The sequence below is a fragment of the Protopterus annectens genome, chromosome 10.part0, assembly GCF_019279795.1.
Source record: "Protopterus annectens isolate FY-2018-M chromosome 10.part0, PAN1.0, whole genome shotgun sequence".
In the NCBI taxonomy this organism is placed as follows: Eukaryota; Metazoa; Chordata; order Ceratodontiformes; family Protopteridae; genus Protopterus; species Protopterus annectens.
The window spans coordinates 1,409,350,405-1,409,368,780 of record NC_056744.1 but is presented as its reverse complement, the minus strand read 5'-3'; the positions used below and the strand labels follow the sequence as shown (position 1 = coordinate 1,409,368,780).

Below are 18,376 nucleotides of genomic sequence, written 5' to 3'. Positions count from 1 at the left end.
TTTTTCTTACAGTAATGTTCTTCAAGCCTTCCACATTCAATTTTGATTTCTTCCTTTTCACCTGCCCCTTGCCTCTTTTTTCTATCTTCTCTTTTGGAAAATGATGCCTTTTTCTGTAGTCTGAAGGTTTTCTGATAGAAAAGAAAAATATTACCATTCCTTGTAACCTGTGTTTTACATAACAAAGAAGTATCCTTTTTAGTATGTATTCTATTTCCTTTACAGACATTAATCAGTTTCATTTTCTTCCTTGTTATTTATTGTGAACTTCATTTCTTTCTTTTTTGTTTCCTTCTAAACAAACTTGATCCTCTGATTGCTGAATACTTGCACAGACAATTTCACACTTTCGTTTGGTGGTTTAATTCTTGGATTACTGAGTTGGTGAGGAGGACATTTCATGAGGTGTTCTGATTCCTTAAACAATATAGTTTGTTTACCTAATCACTGTTTGGGTAGTTCAAAGCCCTTTGAAGATTATTTTAATCTATTTTATATTCTGGAGTTTAATCAGGAACTGTTACTGCACTGTAGGGAGCGTAATATTAGCTTGACCTGTGCAATGTGTTATGTAATACCAATGATATTTATTAATGAGAAAAATGTGTATTATAATATTGAGCGCTCCTAGTATTTGTCATTGTGTGAGCAGTTTTTGTCCTCTGTTTTCTTTTAGTTTCAAATTTTCTTTTACAAATATGACACTGGATTTGGAGCTTAATATATTTTCTGAGAGCAATTGCTGATAGTGTGAAAGATTCCAGCTTTACCTCAGCCGTTAGTGTATGGGCTGTTTGATAACTTGGATAGATCCAAATCCATTGCCCAAGTGGCAATTTTATCCTGATGAGTATATTATCCACTCCCTACACAGATTTTAATCCCTGTTGTGTGATTGACAGTAGTACATGGTGGTTCAGATATACTTTCCATATTGTTTGCAAATAGATTCAGGTGGATATTAACCAAGTCCTAAGCACATTAAGGGACCCACATTAGTGAGTTAGCAGAATATTTGCAGCTTTCCATAAGAAGTTAACAATTGCTTTTTCTTCTCCGTATTTATTTGTGATATTGATTAGCTGATGGTAGTAGCAAATGTGAATGACAGTAATACCAGGGAATTATGAAGACCTTATCCTATAGAGCATTTTGCTTACTTTAGTGCAACTTTTAAGTGTTCAGTTAAAAGTCAGTCACATATTATACGTTTTCAGTGTTTGATGCCCTGAAGTATGTCTGATATTTCTTCTGATCATTGCTCTAAATACTTTGTTGGAAAAATCAGAAATTACAGGTATCAGCATTAGTTTCAGCAAACAAGGAAGTTTTGTACTGTGCACAACATGGCAGCTCAGCATAAATAGTGTTGACACTTTGGTATCTCACACCCGTCTGACCACAGCATAGAAATCACAGTGCATTACGAACTGGGTTACTTCTTAAAAGGGATACACTATGCGTTAGTCTAAAAATGGCAATGACAGTATACGCATATACACAATATATACAAATGTTTGAAACCGTTTTGTAGCACTTATTATCTCATCTCCCCTTTATGAGAAAAAATATATTTTTTGAAGTGGTGAAGTATTAGAATGCATAACTAATGCATCTCACATTTAGCACTCTGGACTGATCCTGTAAAAGCATATGCACATTGTACATAAAGAATACAGTGATGCCAGCAATGCTAGTGCTCGGGCTAGCACTGGATCTGACAGTACCTAGCAGCTTAATGCAAACATCTACATTTTGCTGCATCAAGTAGTTGTAGCACGTAACCAAGTAGTTGTAGCACGTAACTTTGCACTAATATTGCCCACAGTCATTATACATCATGGAATCTTCAGTCTTGAACTAAGTAGCAGTTAGGTGGTCATTTATCCTGCATCCCCCCAAGGTGTCACCTTCTCGTCAGTGTAGGAGCCATCACCAGAGAGACCCCAAAACACAATAGAGAAGAGGAAACACACAATCTCTCTCTCAACTCCCTTAACAACCTAGATGAGGAGAAAAGGCAATTTGCCCAATACAGTCATATGATGCAGGTAGAAGCATGTGGCTCAAGGACCTCATCCCAGCACTGGAGAGGAGGCTGCAATAGACCTGCAGGTTACTGTGCAGTTCACCTTGATGGTTTCTCTAATGTGCAGAATCCTAAAAGATGTAGTTAAGGCCATGCTTGTAAATGACTTAGCTGTCACAGTACTGATACCTTGATGAGAACGTACCTGTTAAGTACAACTGTATTTTACATGAAGAGCCTGAAAACAATGAAATCTCTCCTTTCCTTTCCTCACTCTTTCCAGTGAAAATGTTGATCTTTTGCAGAAGCAGTAACCTCAGTAATATGACTAACTGCCCTTATATGACTCATTTGTTATGTTGATCTTGTCCACAGGATTGTACTTAAAAGTTAACAGATTTGTGAACAGACTTTACCACTTATACCCACTCTAGCAAACTTGCCATTTTAATTATGTGCATAGCATTGTAAACAGCATGCTTCACTTTGGGCACAGTTTCCTTCTCTGATGATTTACTTGCACCCTTTTTTTTTTATTTTGTCTGAGGATTTGCCTCATTGGCCTTGCCTTGAGTAAAATGTTGCCCCTCCCAAATTGTTGTACATCACATTGACATGGTATATGCTTAGCTGCACGTTTGCTTTTCTCCATATGTTTGTCTCTCACTCGTTGTGAATACCTCACTGATGAATGTTACTGTCTCGTGGTTACCTCACTTTCTGACCTCTTTAAAGCAGTCTTGAGTTTAAAGACTCTTGAGCGTTAGTCGGCTAAGTTTCATAGGTATTTTTTGTTTGACACTGCAGTTCTAAACATAACATCACTGTTAGATATACACAACATTACACTGTTAGATATTAAGTGGCTAAGGCTAAAAGTATAGCTGTATTATTTATTATCTGCAACAGGGTCTTCCCCTTTAAGTGTTGACTTCTTACCTGAATTGTTCACAGATCCTTTTGAACAACAACGTAGAGTTCAGATCAGTGTATGATGTCCTTCAAGAATGCAACTGCAGTCCTGACATAAGGGTTGTCCTGCCTCAGCCAGCCCTTCGGTCGGCCGGATTCCAAAGTCTGGGTCTGGCGTCGGCTGACGGTCGCCTTTTCCCCGACGTCAAAGCGGCTGGGGTATAAAAGCGTCAGCCGGCACCATCTTCTCCAGTCTTTCTTGCCGCGCGGTGCCCGAAGCAGAAGCAGTTCGCAAGTGCCGGTCGGCCAGCTCCTGTGATTTCAGCTACCGAAGTCTTCAAAAAAGCTAAGTACCCCGTTGGGGACCTTTTCTTGCCTCAGCCGATGTCAGATAAAACTGTAAAAGTTAATAATTGTTTGTCTTGTGGAAAATAAATACCTCATAAGGATTTCCACTCCTACTGCTTACCTTGCCTAGGCCCAGACCACGACGTCTCGGCCTGTACAGCCTGTGCTTCTTTCAATAAACGCACTCTTAGGCGTCGGGCAGAGTTTGCAGAGGATTATTTTGAGGGTAAATGATATCATCCTGGAGGCTCGCAGGCCTTCTACTAGAAAGGCATACTCCGCAAAATCGAAGAGATTTCGTATCTGGAACACCAAAAAGGGTCAAGATCCATCAGTGATGAACATTCCTCAAATACTAGAATACTTGGCTGAAATGCTCCACAATGGCCTTTCTTACTCTTCCATAAAAATACACGCTTCAGCTATTTCAGCAGAATATAACACTGATCCACCTGTATTTTCTCATCCTTTGCTGACAGTTTCTAAGAGGGATAAAAAACATCAAACCTCCAAGGAAACCACCAGTGCCTGCATGGGATCTCAACTTCATGTTGGAAAAATTAACTCTTCCTCCTTTTGAACCAGCAGTATCTTCAGAATTGCAATTTCTGTCTTGGAAGACAGCTTTCCTCCTGGCAATAACTTCAGCAAGAAGGGTCTCAGAGTTACAGGCCCTCATGGCAGTACAACCTTTTCTCATTTTCCATCGAGACAAAGTGTCTTTGAGAACAAGTCCGACCTTCATGCCAAAAGTGGTATCCAGGGTCTCTCTAAATCAAACTATTCAGCTGCCTACCTTCTTTCCAAATCCTCAAAATAAAGGAGAGAGGCTTCTACACACCTTGGACATTCACAGGCAATTGCGCTACTACTTGGACAGAACTAAGACTTTCAGGCAATCTGACCAGCTACTTGTAGCCTTCGCTGCTTCAAAACAGGGAAAAGCAATTTCCAAACAAACAATTTCAAAATGGATTGGAAACTGCATTCGATTCTGCTACTCTTTCCATGGAAAAACTGTGCCAGCTGATATCAGGCCACATTCCACCAGAGCAACAGCCACCTCCACAGCCTTTCTAAGAGAGGTGGCTACAAAGGACATTTTAGAAGCTGCTACATGGAGCTCCGTGCATACATTTTCCAAGCATTACAACCTGCCTTTATATTCCAGATCCAGGGCAGGGTTTGCTACTGCAATCCTGCATGGCATATTAGCTACACCATCTTTATCTTAGATCCTACCACCCCCAGCTTGGCTATGGTATTCTACCCATATGTCAGGACTGCAGTTGCATTCTTGAAGGAGATAGTACAGTTTTGTACCTACCATAAATGTAGATGTCCGATAGATATGCAACTGCAGTCAGGTTTACCCTCCCTCCTACCCCACTGTGTTTTTTCTTTTTGGGTATCTATCCCTCTACCAGCTAGCTGGGGATATCTGTTATGGTGTATTTGTTTATTATTATTGTGCATGTCTGGAATTTCTCCCATACTCTAATTTTAGCCTTCCTTAGAGGGCACCTGGCATCTGGGGCAAGAAACACTGAAGAAGATGCCGCCGGCTGATGCTTTTATACCCCAGCCGCTCTGACATCGGGGAAAAGGCGGCGTCAGCCGACGCCGGACCCAGATTTTGGAATCCAGCCGACCGAAGGGCTTGCTGAGGCAGGACAACCCTTATGTCAGGACTGCAGTTGCATATCTATCGGACATCTACATTTATGGTAGGTACAAAATTGTACTTTTTCAGGCATTTCTGGTGACAGCAGCAAGATGTTCTTCGTGTTTCACTGTTGCAGTCATCACATTTGGGTTATCTGCTTGCAGTACCCCTCAGTCGGCCTGATTTAGCAAAGTCTTGGGTCCTGAGTCGGTTGTTGTCTCATCTTCCGTGACGTCAGGTACTCTGGCATATAAAGCATGCAGCCGACACCATTACACCAGTCTTTCTTGCCGTGTGGTGCCCGAAGCAGAAGCAGTTGGCAAGTGCCATTCGTCTGACTCCTGAAATTTTCATTTTCGAGTTTCAGAACCGAAGTCTTCAACTAAAGCTAAGTACCCCATTGGGGAAACTTTTTCTTGCTCTAAACTGATGTCAGTAAAAGTCAATAATTGTATTTCTTGTGGAAAGCAAATACTTCACAAAGATTTTCATTTGTACTGTATTCCTTGCCTAGGCCCTGACCACGACGTACATCGCTGTCAGTTTTGTGCCTTATTTAAGCAACTATTTGTCATTGGTATATTTACGCTTCTAAATATTTTGGTACTCTGTTCAATTATCCAGATATTTCTTTGGTAAGCCATCCGACTACCGACATTCCAAAAAAACGCAAAGATAAAGACAGAGACAGGCCGCCCAGGTCCAAAGCTGCCAACGACGCTTCTAAGCTAGTCGCCAGTTCGCCGGTACTCAGGTGCTTTTGCAGCCCCTGATACCCGTTACTTCAGATTCGCAGGCCTCTACTGAGACCCATTTGGAGTCCGGTATGCCGCAAGATGCTTCAACTGTGGAACCTGTGGATGTCTCTGCCTTGGATAGGTCCAGAGCCGCTGTGCAGGCACCGGCTTCTGAGGGTGTATTCAGGCCTACTGACTTGCATATTAAACCGACGCCATCTTCTACTTCAAGGCCTAAAACTCGAACTATGCCTAGAAAACCGACACACAGACATAGGCCGCTATGCCTAAAAAACAGATAAAAATGGCTGAAGACCTTATTACTTTAATCAGGGGAAGCCAACCTTCCCACTCTAAGAGACCTAGGACTGAATTTGCTTATGATAGATCTGACCAGGATTCTGAAATTTCTGTTTCCTCTGATGACCAGGATTTATCCTTATCTACCTATGAGGATTCTGATGCAGAGAACTCTATTCCCTCTGCACCCCCCCCCCCCCCCAGAGGATTTCTCTTTTGGTGAAACCCTGCATACTCTTAGGGAGCACTTTCACTGGGAAAGCCAGGATTACTCTGATTCTAATAAAAGGCTTCGGGATTTCTTACTACTGCCCCAGCACAGGCCTTTTACTATCCCTCCTCTACTAGACATTGTTGATGATGCCTTTTCTGAATCTAGTTTGGCCCCTGACTCTTTACCTCCTGCTCCTAGAAAACCTGACCGATATTACAGGGTTCCTGACTCTCACAAGTTCCTTTTTAAAAATCCTACTGCGGATCCTGAGACCATTTCACAGGGACCCAAGGGCATCAAGGCTACTACTGCCAAAAATCCTACCCCCTCTGATAGAGACTCCAGGGCGCTGGATAGATGGGGTAAGAAAGTATACACTTCTGCAACTTTGGCCATTAGGGCCTTAAACTGACAGTTTCATATGTTAAAGTATCAGCAGCATATCATTGGATTGCTTAAACAGAAAATGATGTTGATTCCTGACTGTGCTGAAATTAAGGATTTACAGGATTTAATGCATTCTGCTGACCAGGTTGGAAAGCATACTCTGCAATGTGGTTTTGATTCACTACAGGCATCTTGCAGGGTTGCTGTCACTGGGTCTGTACTTAAAAGGCATGCTTGGCTTAAGGAGGAGCAATCTTTGCCGAATCATGTTAAAGCTAAATTGCTGGATGCTCCCTTAAATCAGGACCACCTGTTTGGCAACAAAGCAGAAGAAGTTCTTAAAAAGATGGAGGAAAAAGCTAAATCTATGCAAACTGTTAAAGATTTCCTACAAATACAACCTCCAAGATTTAGTAGGTATTGGCCCTCTAAGAATTGGTCTTTTCCTGCCTCTTCCAGGCCTTCTCAGTCTAAACCCAGAACCAGCAGAACACCCAGGCTTCAGTCCCAGGGTACGCACAGGACTAAACAGTGGTGGGCTCCCACTTCCAAATCAGGGAGTAGTAAGACTCCACCCTATGGTAAACTGTCTCAATGACTTAACTTTAAAACTTCCAAGCACTTCTCAACTGACTGCTCCTTTAGGGGGAAAGATTGCTCTGCAGGCAAAAAACTGGGAACTCATTACCCAGGACAAATGGGTTTTAAATAGTTTCCCAAGGGCACAGATTTCACTTCCACACGTTACCAACCCCAAACGGTTGGCCAGATCTACGCCCAAGTCAGTGGGCAGAGGCTCAAAAGCAAGTACTCTCTCTTTTAAGCATAAAGGCTATTCAAACTGTACCAGAAGAGGAAAAGGGACAAGGTTTCTACTCGAGACTTTTCCTGGTACCCAGAAAAGACAACTCTTGGCATCCTATCCTGGATCTTTCTATATTAAACACCTTTTTGGTGATTCCAAAATTCAAGATGCCAACTCTTTACCCAGTTACTTCCTATGCTAGGCAAAGATGCCTTGTTGACAACACTGGATTTAAAAGACTCCCACCTGCACATCCCAGTCAGAGGATCTTGCAGAAGATACCTACACTTCAAAGCAGGCTACATGCACTATCAGTTCTCTGCACTGCCCTTTGGCTTATCTACTGCACCCAGGGTATTCACAAAGTGCTTAGCTCCAGTCATTGCATTTTGCAGGCAAAGAAATATTCAAATATACCCATACATGGACAATTGTCTAATTCAGGCAGAAAGCCAGGACATACTTTTGAATCATCTGGCATTTGTACAGAAGGTGCTAACTTGTTTGGGGTACACCATAAATGAAAAGAAATCACATCTTGTAACCTGTCAAGAAATTGTATTCCTGGGAGCAAGCTTGAATACAACTTCCCATATGGCTTTTCTCATGCCAGAGAAACAAATTCATTTGACAACTTACTTCAAACTAATGGCCACAAAACCCCTGCTATCTGCAAGGCAAATACTGCAAGCCGTGGGGTTCATGGCCTCCTGCATTCTACTAATTCCATATGCAAAACTGCATATGAGGAAACTACAGTCGTATCTAAAAAGCCTATGGTGTCAACATTCTCAGGATCTAGAAGCAATGATCCCTGTCATACCTTGCCTACACTTAGTTCCTTTGGTGGGCAGAGGCCTGCCACCAAAACAAGGGACTGCTATTCACTCTACCCCCTGCCACCTAAACCCTAACAACAGACGCATCAGACTATGCATGGAGGCTCACCTGGCAGGGAAGTGCATTCAGGGCAAATGGAACCCAAGTCAAATGCACCTGCATATCAATCAAAAAGGAATGTTAGCTGTACAGAATGTTCTGACAACCTTCAAGGATTACATTCTTCCAGGGCAATTAATGGTAAGGACGGACAACACCGCTGTTATATGGTACATAAACAAGCAGGGGGGTTCCCATTCTTACCCCCTCTGCAGACTAGCCATGGCTCTGTGGAACACAGCCTTGAGCTACCAAGTGCATCTACAGGCTCAATTCCTGCCAGAAAAACTAAATACACTGGCAGACGAACTCAGCAGAAATCTCATGGACCCACACGAGTGGAAACTGGAACCAAGATTTTCAATATGTTGATAAACAAATGGGGGAGCCCAGATATAGACGTGTTGGCCTCCCCCCAGAACTACCAATTGGACAAATTCTGCACAAAGACTCCCCACAAACAAACTTGGAAAGTGGATGCTCTGTCCTTCAGCTGGAAAAATCTATCAGTTTATGCCTTTCCTCCTCTGCCTCTCCTCGCCAAAGTACTACTAAAGATCAAACAGGACAACCCAAGGATGATCCTGATTGCACCAGGCTGGCCAAGCCAGCACTGGTACCCCCTCTTGTGCAGTTTGTCACTGCTGCCTCCATGGCACCTGCCTCAGACCCCTACCCTGCTGTCTCAGCAGGAGAGCCAGATTCTGCACCCTCAGCTTCAAACCCTGACCCTGGCAGCCTGGCTAATTTCCTAATCTCTCCGTTACCATCCCTCAGTAAACACGTATTGGTTGTCATTTTGGAGGCAAGGAGGCCTAGCACTAGAAAATCTTATGCTGAAAAATGGAAAAGATTGTGTCTGGAACCAAACTCAAGGGATGGGCACAGCAGCATCCAATTTACCTTAGATTCTTCAATACTTAACTGAGATGCTTCACAAGGGCCTTTCTTTTTCCTCCATCAAAATTCACGCCTCAAGCCATTTCAGCTCATTACAACACAGAACCCACCCCTCTTCTCTCATCCACTGCTCAAGCAGATGTCCTTCAAGAATGCAACTGCAGTCCTGACATATGGGTTGTCCTGCCTCAGGCAGCCCTTCGGTCGGCCGGATTCCAAAGTCTGGGTCCGGCGCCGGCTGATGTCGCCGACTCCCTGACGTCAGAGCGGCTGGGGTATAAAAGCGTCAGCCGGCGCCATCTTCTTCAGTGTTTCTTGCCCCAGTCTTTCTTGCCACGCGGTGCCCGAAGCAGAAGCAGTTCGCAAGTGCCGGTCGGCCAGCTCCTGTGTTTTCAGCTACCGAAGTCAACAGAAAAGCTAAGTACCCCATTGGGGACCTTTTCTTGCCTCAGCTGATGTCAGATTTAGCTGTAAAAGTTAACAATTGTTTGTCTTGTGGGAAACAAATACCTCATAAGGATTTCCACTCTTACTGCCTACCCTGCCTCGGTCCAGACCACGATGTCTCGGCCTGTACTGCCTGTGCTTCCTTTAATAAACGCACTCTTAGGCGTCGGGCAGAGTTTGCAGAAGACTTTTTTGGGGATACATTCAGTTATAACGTGCATTCGGAGCTTCCGCCAGCACATATTTCTAAAAATTGGAAGGATCAGGACCGACATTTGCGGTCCGCGGTTCCAACCGACACCATGCCCAGGCCTTCTGCGAGTGTCTCTGTCTCCTCCGAGCCGGTTACACAACCGCTCCAGACCAAAGACACCGCGTCACCGGCGACTTCGGTCCCGGAGGCCAGCGCAGTGCCGGTTACTGAATTTCCTACCGAAACCGAAGCCCAGGAAATATCCGATACCATTCCGGTGGACAAAACTACCCCAGCACGTGGGGCAGCCAGGCCTCCTGTGTCCATGTCCATTAAGGCCTACACACTTGCTAAGGCTGCCAAACAGCCTAAGTCTCACCCTTCTAAGTCTAGTTCTCTGACTTCCTCTTCTGGTACAAGGATTTTGAGTTTAGCTGAAGACCTTATTTCTGTAATGAGGGGTTCTCAGCCTCATCCTAATAGAGCTTTTCAGCCACCTTCTGACAAAAGGCCTAGGGTTGAGCAGGTAGATACCCAATCCTCTGATGAGGCCTCTGGTGATTCTGGACAATCAGATTACCAGGAGGAGGCCTTCCAGGCCTACGAGGATTCTGATGCTGAGGAATCCATTCCCTCTGCCTCGCCTCCAAAGGATATTTCTTTTGGGGAAACACTTCATTCCATGAGGGAGCATTTCCAGTGGCAAGGCCAGGATTTTTCTGACTCCAGGAAAAGGTTAAGGCAATTCTTAAAGTTGCCCCAGCATAGACCCTTAGCTATTCCTCCATTATTAGGTATTTTGGATGACGTGTATACAGACTCCAGTGTTTCCCCTGATTCTCTCCCTCCTGCCCCTGTCGAACCTGACAGGTACTATAGGGTCCCAGATACACATCAACACCTTTACAAGGCCCACACTGCTGATCCAGAAGCAATTTCTCAGGGGCCTAGAGAAGCAGTTACTACTACTGCTAAGAATCCTCTGCCTTCTGATAGGGATTCTAGATCTTTAGAGAGGTGGGGTAAAAAGGTTTATACTTCTTCCACTCTTTCCATGAGAGCTTTAAACTGTCAATTTCATATGTTCCAATATCAGGAATACATGTTGGATGAATTGCAAAAGAAGCTAGCCTCTCCTGAGCCATTAGATAGAAAGGCGTTGCAGGACTTGGTTCATAATACTCAGCAGGTTAGTAATCACTTTCTTCAGTGTGGATATGATGCATTGGAAGCTTCATGTAGAGCAGCCATGACAGGGGCTGTCATGCGTAGGCATGCTTGGTTGAAAGAACAGCCATTGCCAGACCAAGTTAAAGTAAAGCTCCTGGATGCACCATTGGAAAAACAAAAGCTATTTGGTGCCAATGCACAAGAAGTATTAAAGAAAATTGAGGAAAAGGCTAAATCAATACAAACAGGCAAGGATTTCCTCCAGGTACAACCTCCAAGATTCAGCAGGAATTGGCCTTCAAAGAATTGGTCCTTTCCAGATTCTGACAAGTTTCAAAGAGGTAAAAGCAGGCGTGCAAGAGGTAGAGGGCAATATCGGGGCTCCTACAGAGGCCGTCAATGGCAACCTCCTAGCCAGAGGGGTGGCCAAGGAACTACCACTCCTCAACAAGGACAGACTCAATGACTTGACTTTGACACCGCCAACCAGGGCTCAGTTAGAAGCACCTTTGGGCGGAAAACTATCCTTATTCTCAGAAAATTGGCACAATATTACAATGGACAAATGGATTCTGGACATAATAGACAAAGGCTACAGATTCCACTTCCATACACTTCCAACAAGACAAGGCATGCCAAACCTGCCACCAAATCAGAGGGCAGAGGCACTCATACAAATTTCAAAGCTGTTACAAATGAAAGCAATAGAAAAGGTTCCTCCAAAGGAACAAGGCCAAGGATTTTACTCAAGACTCTTCCTTGTTCCAAGAAAAGAAAAGCAATGGAGACCTATCCTGGACTTGTCCGCACTGAATACCTTTCTAATCGTGCCAAAATTCAAAATGCTGACTTTACAGCAACTCCTTCCCATGCTGGGCAAGGGGTCTTGGCTGGTTACTCTAGACCTCAAGGAGGCATACCTGCATGTCCCAATCAGACAAAGCTGCAGACGATACCTCAGATTTCTTGCAGGGTCAGAGCATTATCAATTCTCAGCATTGCCCTTTGGCTTATCTACTGCGCCCAGAGTATTCACGAAATGCCTGGCATCAGTAATTGCACATTGCAGACTTCAGGGGATTCAAATATACCCTTACCTGGACGACTGCCTCATACAAGCGGACAGCAAACAACCCTTGTTAAGAAATTTGGACTATGTCATTCACTTACTACAGGCTTTGGGATACACAGTCAACATTCAAAAATCAAGACTAGTGCCATCCCAGCAAATAGTTTTCCTAGGAGCCAAACTGGACACAAACTCACAGATGGCTTTTCTCACAGAAGAAAAACAAGAACAGTTACCAGTTTACTTCAAAAATCTAGCAAAGCAAACCCGGATGACTGCAGGGAAAGTCCTGCAGGCCCTGGGTTTCATGGCATCTTGCATTCTTCTGATTCCACTAGCAAGGCTGCACATGAGGAAACTACAATAGTATCTAAAAAGCTTATGGTCTCAACACAGCCACAACCTAGAAGAAATTATACCACTCATTCCATGTCTTCAAAAGGAATTTCTGTGGTGGGCACAAACAAGCCAACAAAACAAAGGTATGTTTTTCAGCAAGCCTCAAGCAAGCCAAACCATCACAACAGACGTCTCAGACCTTGGATGAGGGGAGCACATGGCGGGCAGATGCATTCAAGGGCAATGGGCACCAAAAGAATTGCATCTACACATCAATCAAAAAGAAATGCTGGCAGTGATTCATGCAATCGAGGCCTTCGAAAAGTTCCTTCATCAAGGCCATCTACTAATAAGGACGGACAATACCACAGTTATGTGGTACATAAACAAGCAAGGAGGCACCCATTCATACCCTCTCTGCAGACTGACAATGACTCTTTGGGAAAAATCCCTGAAACTGAACATAGAGCTGCAATCCCAGTTTGTTCCAGGGAAGGACAATGTTCTAGCGGACAGTCTAAGCAGAAACATTCTGGACCCTCACAAATGGATGTTGCACCCAGACATTTTTTCCCAAATAACTCATGCATGGGGAAGGCCGGACGTAGATCTATTTGCCTCTCACCACAATCATCATCTGAAGAAGTTCTGCTCAAGGACACACCATCTTCAAGCATGGAGAATGGATGCCCTCTCTTTCAGCTGGAATTCTCTAACAATCTATGCATTCCCACCTCTACCTTTAATGACCAAGGTGTTACTGAAGATCAAAACAGAACAACCAACAGGCATTTTGATAGCTCCAGACTGGCCAAGACAACACTGGTATCCATTACTAAGGAGCATAACTCACACCAAGCCGTGGCCCTTGCCTCAATGGCCATCGCTTCTAACTCAGCACAATTACAGGACCATACACCCCAACCTAAAAACATTGAAGCTGACAGCTTGGAAGGTCCCATGACAACTCCGCATATCACTTTATCCAAGAGGGTACAAGAAATCATACTGGAAGCCCGCAGGCCTTCCACTAGAAGGGCATGTTCAGCAAAATGGAAGAGATTTAACATCTGGAACGCCAAAAAGGGTCAAGATCCATCAGTGATGAGCATTCCACAGATACTAGAATATTAGGCAGAAATGCTTCACAATGGTCTTTCTTACTCCTCCATAAAAATACACGCTTCAGCAATTTCAGCAGAATACAACACTGATCCTCCTGTATTTTCTCATCCCTTGCTAATACAGTTTCTAAGAGGGGTAAAGAACATCAAACCTCCAAGGAAACCACCAGTGCCTGCATGGGACCTCAACTTTGTGTTGGAAAAATTAACTCTTCCTCCTTTTGAACCAGCAGCATCTTCAGAATTGCAATTTCTCTCATGGAAAACAGTTTTCCTTTTGGCAATAACTTCAGCAAGAAGGGTCTCGGAGATACAGGCCCTCATGGCAGTACCACCATTTCTCATTTTTCATCAGGACAGAGTTTCTTTAAGAACCAATCCTTCCTTCATGCCAAAAGTGATATCCAGGGTTTCTCTAAATCAAGCAATTCACCTGCCTACTTTTTTCCCTAATCCACAAAATAAAGGAGAAAGGCTTTTGCACACCTTGGACATACACAGGCAATTGTGCTACTACTTGGACAGAACAAAAGCTAACAGACAATCTGATCAGCTGTTTATTGCTTACGCTGCTGGAGTACAAGGAAAGGCAATTTCCAAACAAACAATTTCTAAATGGATTGGAAACTGCATCCGATTCTGCTACTCTTTCCATGGAAAAAGTGTGCCAGCCGATGTCAGGCCACATTCCACCAGAGCTACAGCCACCTCCACAGCCTTCCTTAGAGGGGTGGCTACAAAGGACATTCTGGAAGCTGCTACATGGAGCTCCGTGCATACATTTTCCAAACATTACAACCTGGCTTTATATTCCAGATTCAGAGCAGGCTTTGCTTCTGCAGTCCTGCAGGGCATTTTAGCTACACCATCTTTATCCTAGGTCCTACCACCCCCAGCTTGGCTATGGTATTCTACCCATATGTCTGGACTGCAGTTGCATTCTTGAAGGACATAGTACAGTTTTGTACCTACCATAAATGTAGATGTCCAATAGATATGCAACTGCAGTCAGGTTTTCCCTCCCTCCTACCCCACTGTATTTTTCTTTTGGGTACATACCCCTATTTCAAGCTAGCTGGGGATATCTGTTATGGTGTATTTGTTTATTATTGTTGTGCATGTCTGGAATTTCTTCCATTCTCTAAATTTAGCCTTCCTTAGAGGGCACCTGGCATCTGGGGCAAGAAACACTGAAGAAGTTGGTGCCGGCTGACACTTTTATACCCCAGCCGCTCTGACGTTGGGGAGGAGGCGACATCAGCCGGCGCCGGACCCAGACTTTGGAATCCAGCCGACCGAAGGGCTGCCTGAGGCAGGACAACCCATATGTCAGGACTGCGGTTGCATATCTATCGGACATCTACATTTATGGTAGGTACAAAACTGTACTTTCCTCAGAGGGGCCAAAAACTTAAGACCACCCAGGAGAGCCCCACCTCCAGCCTGGGACCTTAACTTTGTATTGGAAAAACTCACTCTTCCTCCTTTTGAGCCAGCTGCAAGTGCAGAGTTAAAATTCCTTTCTTGGAAAACAGCCTTCCTTTTAGCAATTACTCCAGCAAGAAGGGTATCTGAACTACAGACCCTTAAGGCAGTGAGCCTTTCATCATCTTTCATGCAGACAGGGTGTCCTTCAGGACCAGTCCTTCCTTCATGCTCAAGGTGGTATCCAGTGTGGCTCTTAATCAGTCCATTCATTTGCCAACCTTCTTTTCTAATCCACAGAACAAAGGGGAAAGGATACTGCACTCCTTAGATGTGCACAGGCAGCTTAGATTTTACTTGGACAGGACTAAACCTCAAAGGAAATCTGAACAACTGCTGGTGGCATTTGCTGAAGAGGCAGAGGGGAAGGCTATTTCAAAGCAAACCATTTCTAAATGGATAGGCCATATCATTCATTTCTGCTATAAGCACTATGGAAAACCTATCCCACAGGGGGTTAGACCCCATTCAACCAGGGCTGCATCTACCTCTACAGCCTTTCTCCGAGGTGTACTTACCAGGGACATCCTAGAAGCTGCTACCTGGAGTTCTGTACATACATTCACCAAGCATTACCATTTACCAATTTTCTTTAAATCCAGAGCTGGCTTTGCCACTGCAGTCTTGCAGGGCCTTAAAGCTGGTCCTATTTCTGTCTAAATGCCTCCTCCCATCCTTAGCTTTGGGAATCTACCCAAATGTGATAACTGCAACAGTGAAACATGAAGAACATAGTACAGTTGTGTACACTTACCATAAATGTAGATGTTCGAGTGTATTCACTGTTGCAGTCCTGGTTACCCTCTCTCCAGCCCCCTGACTTCTTTTGGCTATACCTTTACTCTCCTTTACTAAGCTTAAAAGCTTTTTGGTGTATTTGCTTTTTTTGTTGGAGGTGTAACCTTGTATATATATATATATATATATATATATATATATATATATATATATATGTATATATATATATATATAGATGTATATATATATATATATATATATATATATGTGTGTGTGTGTGTATGTGTGTATATATATATATATATATATATATATATATATATATATATATATATATATATAAATTGCTTCCCATTAGGGGGACACCTGACATCTGGAGCAAGAAAAGCTGATGTAATGGCATTGGCTGCATGCTTTATACCCCTGACTACCTGATGTCACGGAAGATGAGACAGCAACCGACGCAGGACCCGAGACTGTGATAATCAGACTGACTGAGGGCTACTGCAAGCAGATAACCCAAATGTGATAACTGTAACAGTAAATACACTTGAACATTTACATTTATGGTAAGTGTACACAACTGTACTTTTCTTTGCTTCATAGTCTAGGATGCAAGGTAGTTTTTAGGTAACGTTTTGATAACTCATGAGTATGTTCAGTTAATGAAAGATTTGTCATGTTTTTCACATGTTGATTCATAATAGCTATGGCGAAGTTTTCAATCATATTTGTAATATCATTAAGGTGCAGGTAATTCCACTGTAATGATCCTTACCCTTTGGCCATTAATTACTGTGTTTTATATCACATTCCAGAAAATCCTTCAGATTTTTTTTTTTAATTAACAGCAGTAATAATAGCAAGGCTGAAGCAGAGTCCCACTATCATGGGAAACAGGTGGACACAGTATGGCAGCTGCATCCGTCATGGAACTGATGCTGATGAGAGGCATTTAACACTTGGGAATGCTGTACACTCCTGTGGTGCTTGCTGATGTCCTTCTGTGTAACATTGTTGCAGTATCCAAAACAGAAGAGATCTCCTGCCCAGGGCAGCGAGATGCTCGGCCAGTATACAAAAGGCTAATGATCATATGTCACACTTGTGCTCCCCACACAGAATGTAAGGCATAAAAGGAATGTAATGATGCAACTACCCAGAACTTTTTGCCATCATTTCTGCTTGTCTGCCCTTGAATCCTCCTTTGACTTTTCGTTTTGAGAGCAAACAATTTCTTAAGTTGTCCTGTATAGTAGGCCTCCAATGAAACCTATTCCTCCTCCTTGGGACATTAATTTTGTTTGGGAAAAATTGACTCAAGCTCCTTGTGAGCCTGCAGATTCTGTTTCTTTGCAACATTGTACCTAGAAGACTGTTGCTGCCTATTACTTCTGTTGCTGCCTATTACTTCTGCTTGTAGAGTTTCTGAGCACTGGATTCTTATGGCCGTTCCTCCTTTTTTGTTGTTTTTCACAGGGACATGGTGTCCCTTCTTTTATGCCCAAGGTAGTAAATGAGTTGTGCTTGAATCAGTCAGTACAACTCCCTTTGTTTTTTTCCTTCTGTTCAGTCTGCTAGTAAGAGGGTCCTACATACCTTGGACTTGCACAGACAGCTCAGGTACTGGTTGATTAAAACTAAGGTAATTTGTAAGTGTGACCAGCTTTTTGTTTCCTTTCATCTTAGGACATTGGGTTTGACTGTATCTGAGTCAACCATCTCCTCCTGGATATCTAAGGCCATTTTTCCTTTTGTTATATTTTTCATGGCAAGTCTCTGTTTACTTCTGTTAGAGCTCATTCCACTAGGACTATTGCCTCTTCTGGTGCGTTCTTCAAGGGGTTAGACACCAGCTCCATCCATAGAAGCTGCAACTTGGTCTTCAGTGCATACCTTTGCTAAGCATTATAATTTGGATATGGTTTCTAGGACCAGCGCAGGTTTTGCTGAAACCATTTTATGTGGGTTTGTTGAGGGCTGTTCTCAGCCTTCCACTTCCCATTCTGTTTCTTGAACTCTTTTACTCTCCCTTCTGTTTTGGATAGTGCAACAGTGATATAGAAGGACATACTACAGTTCTATAAAGTATTACCATAACAGTAGATCTCCTTCTCCTCACAATTGCAGTATTTGCTCCCTCCCTCTAACCTACTCTTGTTTGCTCCGTTTTTTTAAGATCCCCTTCTGACTGGGGGTTTCCCCTTTTTCTTCTGCATATTTTCCATCTGGATGTGCATGGACTCTTTTTTTCTTATGGAGACGTTTCTCTTCTAGAGCAATTCAGTACCGGGTAGTTGTGTCTGTACGTCCCTTTTAAGCCCTCCATTCTGTGTGGGGAGTATAAATATGATGTATGGCGCATACAAGATCATTAAGCTTTTGTATACTGGCCAAACATTGGGTTGCCCTGGGCTGGAGACCCCTTCTGTTTTGGCTACATCTACTGTTATGGTAAGATTATATATAAGTGTACTTTCTTGGTACAGTGGGGTGTGGTATTGGTGCTGAGTGTGGAATTCGAGCAGGTGGTTATTTATAACATTGTCAGGCAGAGGGATAACTTACTTAAGA

General features: G+C 43.4%; 1 protein-coding gene across 2 annotated transcripts in view; it reads left to right on the top strand.

The window, feature by feature from the left end:
- SYDE2 (synapse defective Rho GTPase homolog 2) overlaps window positions 1-18,376 on the top strand; it is an 862,822-nt gene that overhangs the window by 661,314 nt on the left and 183,132 nt on the right. The window lies entirely within an intron of this gene.